The 10,450-nt window shown below is 46.0% G+C and overlaps 1 pseudogene; it reads right to left on the reverse strand.

Annotated features, from left to right (window-relative positions):
- Positions 1 to 7,247: 7,247 nt before the first annotated feature.
- LOC144228207 (large ribosomal subunit protein eL24 pseudogene) lies at positions 7,248 to 7,706 on the reverse strand (annotated as a pseudogene).
- Positions 7,707 to 10,450: the final 2,744 nt, after the last annotated feature.

Raw genomic sequence — 10,450 nt, forward strand, 5'->3', positions numbered from 1 at the left:
TGAAATTGGACCCCTACCTTGCACCGCTCCCAAAAATTAACTCAAAATGGATCAAAGGCTTAAACATAAGACCTGATAATATAAAACCCTTAAAAGAAAATGTAGAACCTCCTCAACATTGGTCTTGGCAATGATTTTTTGGATATGACACCAAAGCCCAAATAACAAAAGCAAAATTCAACAGATGCAACTATATCAAACGTGAAAGCTTTTGCACAGCAAAAGAAACAATAGGCAAAATAAAAAGAGAGCCCTCAAAGCCACAAAATGGGAGAAAAATTTTGCAAACCATAGGTCAGATAAAGGCTTAATATCCAATATATATATAAATAACTCATACAACTCAATAGCAAAAACAAAACAAACAACAACCTGATTACAAAATGGACAGAAGAACTATGGAGACATTTTTCCAAAGGAGATATCCAAATGGCTAACAGGGACATGAAAAGATGCTTACCATCACTAATGACAAGGGAAATACAAATCAAAACCACAATGAGATGCCACCTCACACCTGTCAGAATGGCTTTCATCAAGAAGACAAGAGTTAGGGGTCCCTTGGGTGGATCAGTTGGCTAAGCATCTGACTCTTGATCTCAGCTCAAGTCACCATCTCATGATTCCTGAGTTTGAGTTCTGCACTGGGCTCCATGTTGACAGTGTGGAGCCTCCTTGAGATTCTCCCTCTTTCTCTACCCCTCCTGCATGTGCTCTCTTTCTCAAGAAAAATTAACTAATTAAAAAAAAAGAAGAAGACAAAAAGATTGCAAGGATGTGAGAAAAGGGAATACTTACACTTTGTTGCTGGGAATGTAAATTGCTTCAACCACTATAGAAAACAATATGGAGTTTCCTCAAAAACTTAAAAATAGATTTACCATATTATTGAGCAATGCCACTTCTGATTAAATACCCAAGGGAAATGAAAAAAGAATTTTGAAGAAATATACGCACTTCCATATTTGTTGCAGCATTATTCACAATAGCCAAGACATGGGAACAACCTGTGCCCATCACTGGATGAATGGATAATGAAGATGTGGTGCACACACACATACACATGCGTGTCCATGTGCGTAAATGTGTGTGCTCACGCACAATGGGATAATATTTAGCCATGAGAAAGGAGGACATCCTGTCCTCTGTGACTACACTGATGGACCTTGAGCACATTATTCTAAGTGACATAGAGAAAGACAAGTGCTGTATGATACCATTTATATGCAGAATTTTAAAAAGCCAAACTTATAAAGACAGACAGTAAAATGGTGGTCACAGGAGATGGGGGTTGGGACAGATGTTATTTAAGGGTACAAACTTAACAATTAGTAGAGAAAAAGCCCTACAGACCTAATGCATGGTACAGTGAATATAGACAGAAAAATTGTATTATAGGGGCGCCTGGGTGGCTTAGTCGGCTGAGCGTCTGTGCTGACTGCCAGCTCAGAGCCTGGAGCCTGTTTCAGTCTGTGACTCCCTCTCTCTCTGACCCTCCCCTGCTCACGCTGTCTCTCTCTCTCTCCTAGAAATAAATAAAACATTTTTTAAAAAATTGTATTATAATCATCAAACTTGATAAAAGACTAAAACTTAATTATTCCAACTACTAAAGAAAGGATCATTATGGAGTGCCTGGGTGGCTCAGTTGGTTAAGCATCTGACTTCAGCTCAGGTCATGATCTCACAGTTTGTGAGTTTGAGCCCCGCATGGGGCTCTGTGCTGACAGCTCAGAGCCTGGAGCCTGAGCTTCGGATTCTGTGTCTCCCTCTCTCTCTCTCTGCTCATGCTCGTGCTCTGTCTCTCAAAAATAAATAAACATTAAAAATTTTTATTTATTTTGAGAGAGTAAAAGAGTGGGGAAGGGCAGAGAGGGAGAGAGAGAAAATCCCAAGCAAGCTTCCTGCTGTCAGCACACAACCCAACACAGGGCTCAAACTCACAAACTGTGAGATCATGACCTGAGCTGAAATCAAAGTTTGGTCACCTAACCAACTGAACCACCCAGGCACCTCTCTTAGCTTTCTAGATTATCAAGTCATGCGAGAAACAGATATCCTCACCTAATTCCTGTGCCTGTATGCATCATGCTTGGCCATCCTGGTGATTTTTCATTTTGGACTCAGTCATTTTGGTTTAGTGGTATGAAAATAGCTTCAAAAACCAGCCACCTTAAATTACGTTAATTAGAACCACACACACACACACACACACACAAAACGCACGTGGCATTCACACCTGCCTGGAGGATCTTCTCTGTGGACCTTCACCCGATGCCCATGAGGAGAATAGGAGCAGGGAGGGAAACCAGAGAAAGCCTCTCTGGTGGCTCACACCATGATGACAAGAGCACTGTGGGACGGGGGTCAAGCCCACCCGACCCCTTCTCCCTAACGAACCGCAGACACCCTTCCTTCACTAGAAGAAGGGCCCAGGGCATAGGTGAGAAACCATTACTCCTGAAGGAGGGGAACAAAAGGAAAACTTCTACCCCTGGGGGAGGGCCTCCAAATCCTCCCAGGTCAAGACCATTAGAAACTTCTATCACTGGGGGCGCCTGGGTGGCTTAGTCGGTTGGGCGTCCGACTTTCGCTTGGGTCATGATCTCGCGGTTCGTGGGTTCGAGCCCCGCGTCGGGCTCTGTGCTGGCTGCCAGCTCGGAGCCTGGAGCCTGTTTCGGTCTGTGACTCCCTCTCTCTCTGACCCTCCCCTGCTCATGCTGTCTCTCTTTCTCTCTCCTGGAAATAAATAAAACATTAAGAAAATTAAAAAAAAAAAAAAGAAAGAAACTTCTATCACTGGGTTGCGGAATCTGGTCTAGATCACCCAGCGGAAGAACCAAGCGGCTCTCAGAGATCTTGGAAGGGAAGAGGTTTATAGGAGATCATGGAAGGGAGGCGGTGTACAGCCTCCGGTGGGCTCAGAGGAGATCCTTCTCCATAGGTCTGAGCCCAGAGCATCAGCAGAGGGAGTAATTTATAGCCTGTTACTTCCGCGTTCCTCATTAATGCATGAGAAGCAAGGTGGGAAGAAGAAGCCAGAAGGGGGAGTCTTTGATCAGGGACAGGTATTTCCTTATCAGTCCTGTCGGCCGTCTTATAACAGATTTTCCCCTATCAATTGGAAGGGGTACACGATCAGTGACAGAGTCCAATACGCAAGATCCAGGGACAGAGAGCTGGCCTAAGACTGAGGCAAGTCGGCGTGGCGGGAAATCTCTGTCCCCACCTTCCAGGCTAGCAGGTTCTGAATAAGAAGCAGACACACTCTCCCCGGGGAAAGACCACCCGAGGCGCAGGCACAGGGGGAAGTCTAAAGTGGAAGGTGGAGCATAAACACTGAGAAAAACCCTCCAGGAAAACCAGCCCCGCACCTCAAGCGAAGATAACACTAGAAGAATTGCTGGGAACATGGCAACCAGAAAATCCAAGCCCGCCTCTACTCCGGCCAAGAGCCTCAATCCTCCACCCTGATGGCTTAACAGAGAAAGGAGTGCCCCTTTCCAAGCATAAATAGCATTTGCTCCAGTCTCTACTGCCCTATATACATGTCCAGAATTCAATTAAAAATTATGAAACCGTAGGGACGTCTGGGTGGCTCAGTCGGTTAAGTGACGGACTTCAGCTCAGGTCAGGATCTCAGGGTTGGTGAGCTCCAGCCCCACATGGGGCTCTGTGCTGCGCCCGCTTTGGATCCTCTGTCCTCTCTCTCTCTGCCCCTTCCCCACTTGCATTTTTTCTCTCTCTCTCTCAAAAATAAATACACATTAAGAAATAAATTAAAAATTGTGAAACTATAGTCGCGCCTGGCTGGCTCAGTTGGAAGAGCACGCAACTCTTGATCTTGAGGTTGTTGTTACAGCAAACACTCGGCGCCCAGGAAGAGACCAGCCATCACTCTCGGGGAATCAGAAAAGATGGTTTATTGTGCACCGGTGCGGGCCCAACACAGTCACCTCCAAAGGCTCAGCCCTGAACCTTGGCAATGGCCTCCTTTTTTTTTTTTTTAATTTTTTTTAAGGTTTTTTTTATTTATTTCTAGAGAGAGAGAGAGCGTGAGCAGGGGAGGGTCAGAGAGAGAGGGAGTCACAGACTGAAACAGGCTCCAGGCTCTGAGCTGGCAGTCAGCACAGAGCCCGACGCGGGGCTCGAACCCACGAACCGTGAGATCATGACCTAAGCGAAAGTCGGACGCTTAACCGACTAAGCCACCCCGGTGCCCCGACAATGGCCTCCTTTTATGGCTGGGATGGTAGGGGGTGGGGAGACAAAAGGCAAAGGGGAGGGGGACCCTACCAGTAGTACTCTGGGCAGTTGGTGGGCACAAGACACAAACAAGGTTACAGAAGCCAGAAGTACGCAAGGAGGGTATCCAGCCTCCGGCACCTGGCTGGCCCCTTTTATCTTGTTTTTACTGGCTTTTCTTCTCAGTTGTGAGTTCAGGCCCCATGGTGGGTGTAGAGATTTCTTAAATAAATGCAAACTTTTTATTACACACAATAAAACAGCCCTGTCAAAAGACAATGGAAGCAAAAGAAACCGTCTCAGAAATGATCCAGATGCTGTGCTATCAAACAAGGAATTTAAAATAACCACATGTGGGATGCCTGGGTGGCTCAGGGAGTTAGGCAACTGACTCCTGGTTTTAACTAAGGTCATGGTCTCACGGTTCTGTGGGTTCAAGCCCTGCAACAGGCTCTGCACACTGAACGCCTGGAGCCTGCTTGGGATTCTTCCTCTCTCCCCCTCTCTCTCCCCACTCATGCTCTCTCTGTCTCTCTCAAAATAAAGAAACAAACAAACTTTAGGGGCGCCTGGGTGGCTTAGTCGGTTGAGCGTCCGACTTTCGCTTAGGTCATGATCTCGCGGTTCGTGGGTTCGAGCCCCACATCGGGCTCTGTGCTGACTGCCAGCTCAGAGCCTGGAGCCTGTTTCAAGAGGCTGTGACTCCCTCTCTCTCTCTGACCCGCCCCTACTCATGCTGTCTCTCTCTCTCTCTCCTAGAAATAAATAAAACATTAAAAAAATAAAAAAAGAAACCAACAAACTTTAAATAAAATAAAACAACTGTAAGTAATGTGTTAAACGCTTCTGTTACATGCTCTGGTGGAAAACACAGACAACCTGCATATAAGGAATTTCAACGGAGACATAGAAACTATAAGAAGAGTCAAATGGAAATGTAAGAATATTGTGAGCACGACAGGAAAGAGGAAGGAATACATTTGACAGGTTCATCCAAGGACTCCATACAGCTGAGAAGTAATCAGTACCTTGAAGATAAGCTCATAGAAATTAACCAAACTGAAATTCAAAGGAAAAAGAAAGTGGGAGGAAAATGAGGTACAACAGAGCATCAAAAAAATGTGAAACAATATAAAATGGTCTAATGTAGTGTCATCGAAATTCCAAAGAAGAAAGAATGGGGCCAAGGAAACATTTGAAAAGATAATGGATCAAACCGGAGATCGAATATTGGGAGCCATTCTGAGCCCACTAGTCAAGAAAACTCCCGGTGAGGTTAAAGCAAGTTTCCACGGTCTCTTGCCAATCAGATGACACCGATATCCATCCCCGCTCAATTATTTCTGCTTGAGCACTGACCCCTAAGGTACCATGTTGATCAATATCGGGAGTGACTTGTCCCCTTATTCTGGCCCTGGTATGATGACTGCACCTTGTGAAGGAACTTATTGTGGGAACTTCTTGTTTCGATTATGGGAACAGACACTGTGTCTCCAGCAGGTCCTGTTTCCCTCCATACTTTCCCTCGAGCTATGAACAGGCTAATGACCCTTACTCATGAAAGATTGACCTTTACATGTACAATTCTGTTTCTACTTTTGCATTAGTCCAAGATGTTCATACAGCTCAACATGTAAATCAGCTAGCCAAAAATGTCTCCCATGCCCTAGCAATTCAAGAAATCATAAAACTAGACACGATGGTTAATGCATTCGAAGAGGCTATTCTATGTATTGGATATGAGCTAAACTCTTTAAAAGTACAGTTGGCTCTCCGGCGCCATAAGGAATATAACTGGACAATCAAGTCTTGCCCAGAGACAAAGAGCCTAACCTAGAGAGAAGGCACAGATAAGGGCAGAACATAAGTTCACCAAAACCGACAGGAGAGAGATGCCTGCCTGATCACCAGAAAGAATCTTGGGGCTCTCTCACTCTCTCTCACTGACACCGTCTATCCTTCAGGGACCCCTGGACCCAGTCGGAGCTGGACTCTGGCAATCTAAGAAGCTAAAGGAACCATAGGCAGACTAAGTGTTCACGTGCACATGCGCGCGCGCGCGTGCATACACACACACACACACACACACCTCAACACATCCAAACTCCTGAAAACCAAAATAATGACAAAGTCATTAAAATACCAACAGTCCTTTCTTTTTTTTTTTAATATTTTTTTTTTATTTATTTCTAGGAGAGAGAGAGAGACAGTGTGAGCAGGGGAGGGTCAGAGAGAGAGGGAGACACAGACTCTGAAATTGGCTCCAGGCTCTGAGCTGGCAGTCAGCACAGAGCCCGACACGGGGCTCGAACCCCACGAACCGCGAGATCATGACCTAAGCGAAAGTCGGACGCTTAACTGACTAAGCCACCCAGGCACCCCACCAACAGTCCTTTCTTTTAAAAAAATCTTAGAGAGAAGATGCCTGGGTGGCTAAGTAGGTTAAGCATCTGACTCTTGATTTCAGATCAGGTCATGATCTCACAGTTTTGTGAGTTCATGGCCTGAGTTCGGAGTGCTTGGGATTCTCTCTCTCCCTCTGTGTCTTCCCCTCTCCTGCTCTCTCTCTCTCTCTCTCTCTCTGAAAAAAAAAAACAAAAACACAATGAGAGGGGAGCCTGGGTGGCTCAGTCGGTTAAGTGTCTGACTTCGGCTCAGGTCATGATCTCATAGTCCATGGATTCGAGCCCCGCATCAGACTCTGTGCTGACAGCTCAGAGCCTGGAGCCTGCTTCAGATTCTGTGTCTCCCTCTCTCTCTGCCCCTCCCCTGCTGGCTCTCTCTCTCTGACAATACCGGTATTGTATACTTCAGTTAAAAACAAAACCAAACCAAAACTGGCTAACAGTTTGGGTTATCACCCTCCTCAAAATCCTTCAGTGACTTCCCATTGTCATCAGGATGGGAATCCTTCAAGATGGACCCTTTTTTTAAAAAAATTATTTATGTATTTTTTATTATTTTTTTATACTCATGTTTATTTAAAAATCTGATCTGTGAACTTAGCATTTTCCACCAACTCTGGGTGCAGAAAGGTTCACAGGCTTCACAATCTTTTGCTTAGGTGCTGCCTTTGTGGGAGCCTTAGCCGCAGCCATTGCTGTCTTTTTAGATGCTTGCTTAGCCTTTTTTGCTTCCTTGGCAGCCCTGATGGCTTGTTCTCGTTGAGCCTTCCTAACTTCGGGTTTCTGATTTCTCTTCGCTATTATATCAGCAATGGCCCTCTGGAATTTGACTGCACGGCGGGTTCTTTTCTTTTGAATTTCTTCCAACTATCCCTTTTTGTGCTTTCTTCTGTAGAAGACAGTCCAGTTTATCTGCCGAGGATTCCCCTTGGAAAGGAATGCCGACTCGCATTTTGCATTAAGAAATTGGAAAACCTTCCGGTCAGTCCTGAAGTAGCATCTCCCATGTCCAGGGTAAATCTTGTACCCACTCAAATGGCACAGCTCGACCTTCATGGCTGCGGCAGCCGGGAAGATGGAAAGATGGTCTTTTTTATTTTTTTTTTTCATTTATTTTTGAGAGCGAGACAGAGACAGAGCTCGAGTAGAGGAGGTAGAGAGAGGGAGACACAGAATCCACGAAGCTGAGCTCTCAGCACAGAGCTCCCATGCGGGGATTGAACTCACTAACCAAACTCATGGACTGAGAGATGGTGACCTGAGCTGAAGTCAGACACTCAGCTGACTGAGCCACCCAGGCGCAGCCGCCAAGATGGACCCTTCTCGATGGCACCTATGTACCCTTTAGGGTAGCACACAGTATGTGAGAGTATCCCCACCCCAATCCTGTGCTCCACTAATACCGAACATCTTGTTTCCTAAATCTACCAGGTGTTGCCATGTTTTTGCCCATCCCGTTTTCTGTGAACAAAGCTGTTTTGCCAACTCCTACTCCTCCAAGGCCAAACTCTTCCCATGAGGACTTCCATGAGTCGCACACGGCTAACTAAACTCTCGTTTGCCAGAGGAAGAGTGATCTAAGAGACGTAGACTCTCTGGGGATTCCCTCCCTCCACAATGATCTCTCCCGTTCATGAACTTGTGAAGCACACGGTGCTCTGTATTTGGGGACCTGCACTTTGGGGTAATGTAACCTGACTTTTTTCTCCGAGCTGAGAAATGTAAGCTGTTAGCAGCTCTCTACTGCCCTCTGTCGAAACAAAGTGGGCAGCGTGCGTCTTCTGCAGGACCAAGATCCTAGTAGAAAACTCGAGATCTGAGTGAGTGATTTAACACAAGTAACAGCCAGCCAAGGGGCTAGGGAAGGAAGAGTGAGTCAGACTCGGCAGCAAGAAGTGGCTTACTTTAAGCCACTTGCTCTGCCCTTCTTGAGTGACTCTTGACATGACATTCAGAATTAGTCTTGCTTTCATTCATCAGCACTCTGGCTTTAGGTGGTTAGCCGTGAAGGGAGGTTTTGAAGTTGTAGCAGAAAGCTGAGAGTTAGAGCCCAGCAACATGTAAGGTCTGCAACTCAAATAGCTTAGAACTGCCTGCTCAGCCCTGCTTGATACAGGCTTGACTGTTTCAAGTGCACGGGCCTCCAGGGAGGGTAAAAATTCAGGGAGGTAGGATAGCCTGTCCGAAGCAAAGAATGCTGGGAGTTACTTCTGGAGAAAGTGGATCTGCCCTACTCAGTAGCAAGTAAATACTGGACCAGAACATTTGAAGAGCTATAAGTTAAGTTTCTAAGTGATTCAAAAGTCTCCTCTCGTCCCTGGAAATACACTTCCCTCAAGGCCTCAGCAAATAAAGGAATCACTTCCATGGCTTCTAGTTAATTTCCTTAAGCACAGTTCAGCTCAAGCCTTTGTTTCTGGCTCTAGCCCAGCCGTCTCCTTCCCGTTAGCCCACTGATTCTGACCACTCGCTGGTGTGTCCCGCAGGGGTCCCAAGCCCAGAGTCTCCAAACCTGGACTTCCCAGGTCCCTCCAGGCCCATCCTGGCTAAATGTCTTCCCTTCGCGTTTCCTACCTCAGGGAATGGCACCTGCTAGCCTCGAAATCTGGGTATCAGCGTGGCTCCTTCCCTACTTTCATAACCCACACGCAGTCTTACCAGTTGTCCTTGCCGAATAGCTCAAAGCCACCACCGTTACCTTAGCAAGAGAATTTAGAGCAGGATTTTCTTTCTTTTTTTTTTTAATGTTTTATTTATTTCTAGGCAGGAGAGAGAGACAGCGCGAGCAGGGGAGGGCCAGAGAGAGAGGGAGTCGCAGACTGAAACAGGCTCCAGGCTCTGAGCTGGCAGTCAGCACAGAGCCCGACGCGGGGCTCGAACCCACGAACCACGAGATCATGACCTGAGCGAAAGTCGGACGCTTAACCGACTAAGCCACCCAGGCGCCCCTGGAGCAGGATTTTCAAGTGATGTCTGCACCTCCTTGTTTATGGCAGCATTATTCACAAGAGCCACGACATGCAAACAGCGCGTAACGAAAATATGACATATGCATTCAATGGAACAGTGGCCGCCTTAAAAAAAAAAAAGAGGGAAATCCTCTCGCATACTACAGCATGGGTGAACTTCAAGGACATTGAACTAAGCGAATAAGGCAGTCACAAGAGGACACATACTGTATGATTCCACTCATGAGGAGTATCGAAAGGCGTTAAAACTGTAGAAACAGAAAGTACAAAGATGGTTGCTAAGGGCTTGGAAGAGGAGAGGCAGAATTCCTGTTCCCTGAATATAGAATTTCAGTTTTGCAAGAGGAGAAAATTCTAGAGGTCTGTTATACAACAGTGTGATAGATTGAATACTGCTGACCTGTGTGCTGTAAAGTGGTTAAGGTGGTAAATTTAATGCTATGTGCTTCCGACCACATTGTTTTCTTAAAGTTGGGAGCTTAACAAGGCGAATTGTTAGACAACTGTCAAAACTCACAGATGCATTTCAGAAGGATCACAGTGTGAGTCACAAGAACCAAGATATAAGAGGGGTGGCTCGGGTGGCTCTGTCAGTCAAGCGTCCGACTTCGGCTTGGGTCATGATCTTGCGCCATTCGCGAGTTCAGTCCCTGTGCTGATAGTTGAGGGCCTGGACCCTGCACTGAATTCTGTGTCTCCCTCTCTTTCTGCCCCTCCCCTGCTCACACACACTCTCTCTCTCTTTCTCAAAATAAATAAAAAATATAAATACATTTTTTAAAAAAAGAACGAAACTATAGAAAACTCAGAATATAATAGAACTGAACAGTG

The sequence above is a fragment of the Crocuta crocuta genome, unplaced genomic scaffold (genome assembly GCF_008692635.1).
Source record: "Crocuta crocuta isolate KB4526 unplaced genomic scaffold, BGI_CrCroc_1.0 scaffold133, whole genome shotgun sequence".
In the NCBI taxonomy this organism is placed as follows: Eukaryota; Metazoa; Chordata; class Mammalia; order Carnivora; family Hyaenidae; genus Crocuta; species Crocuta crocuta.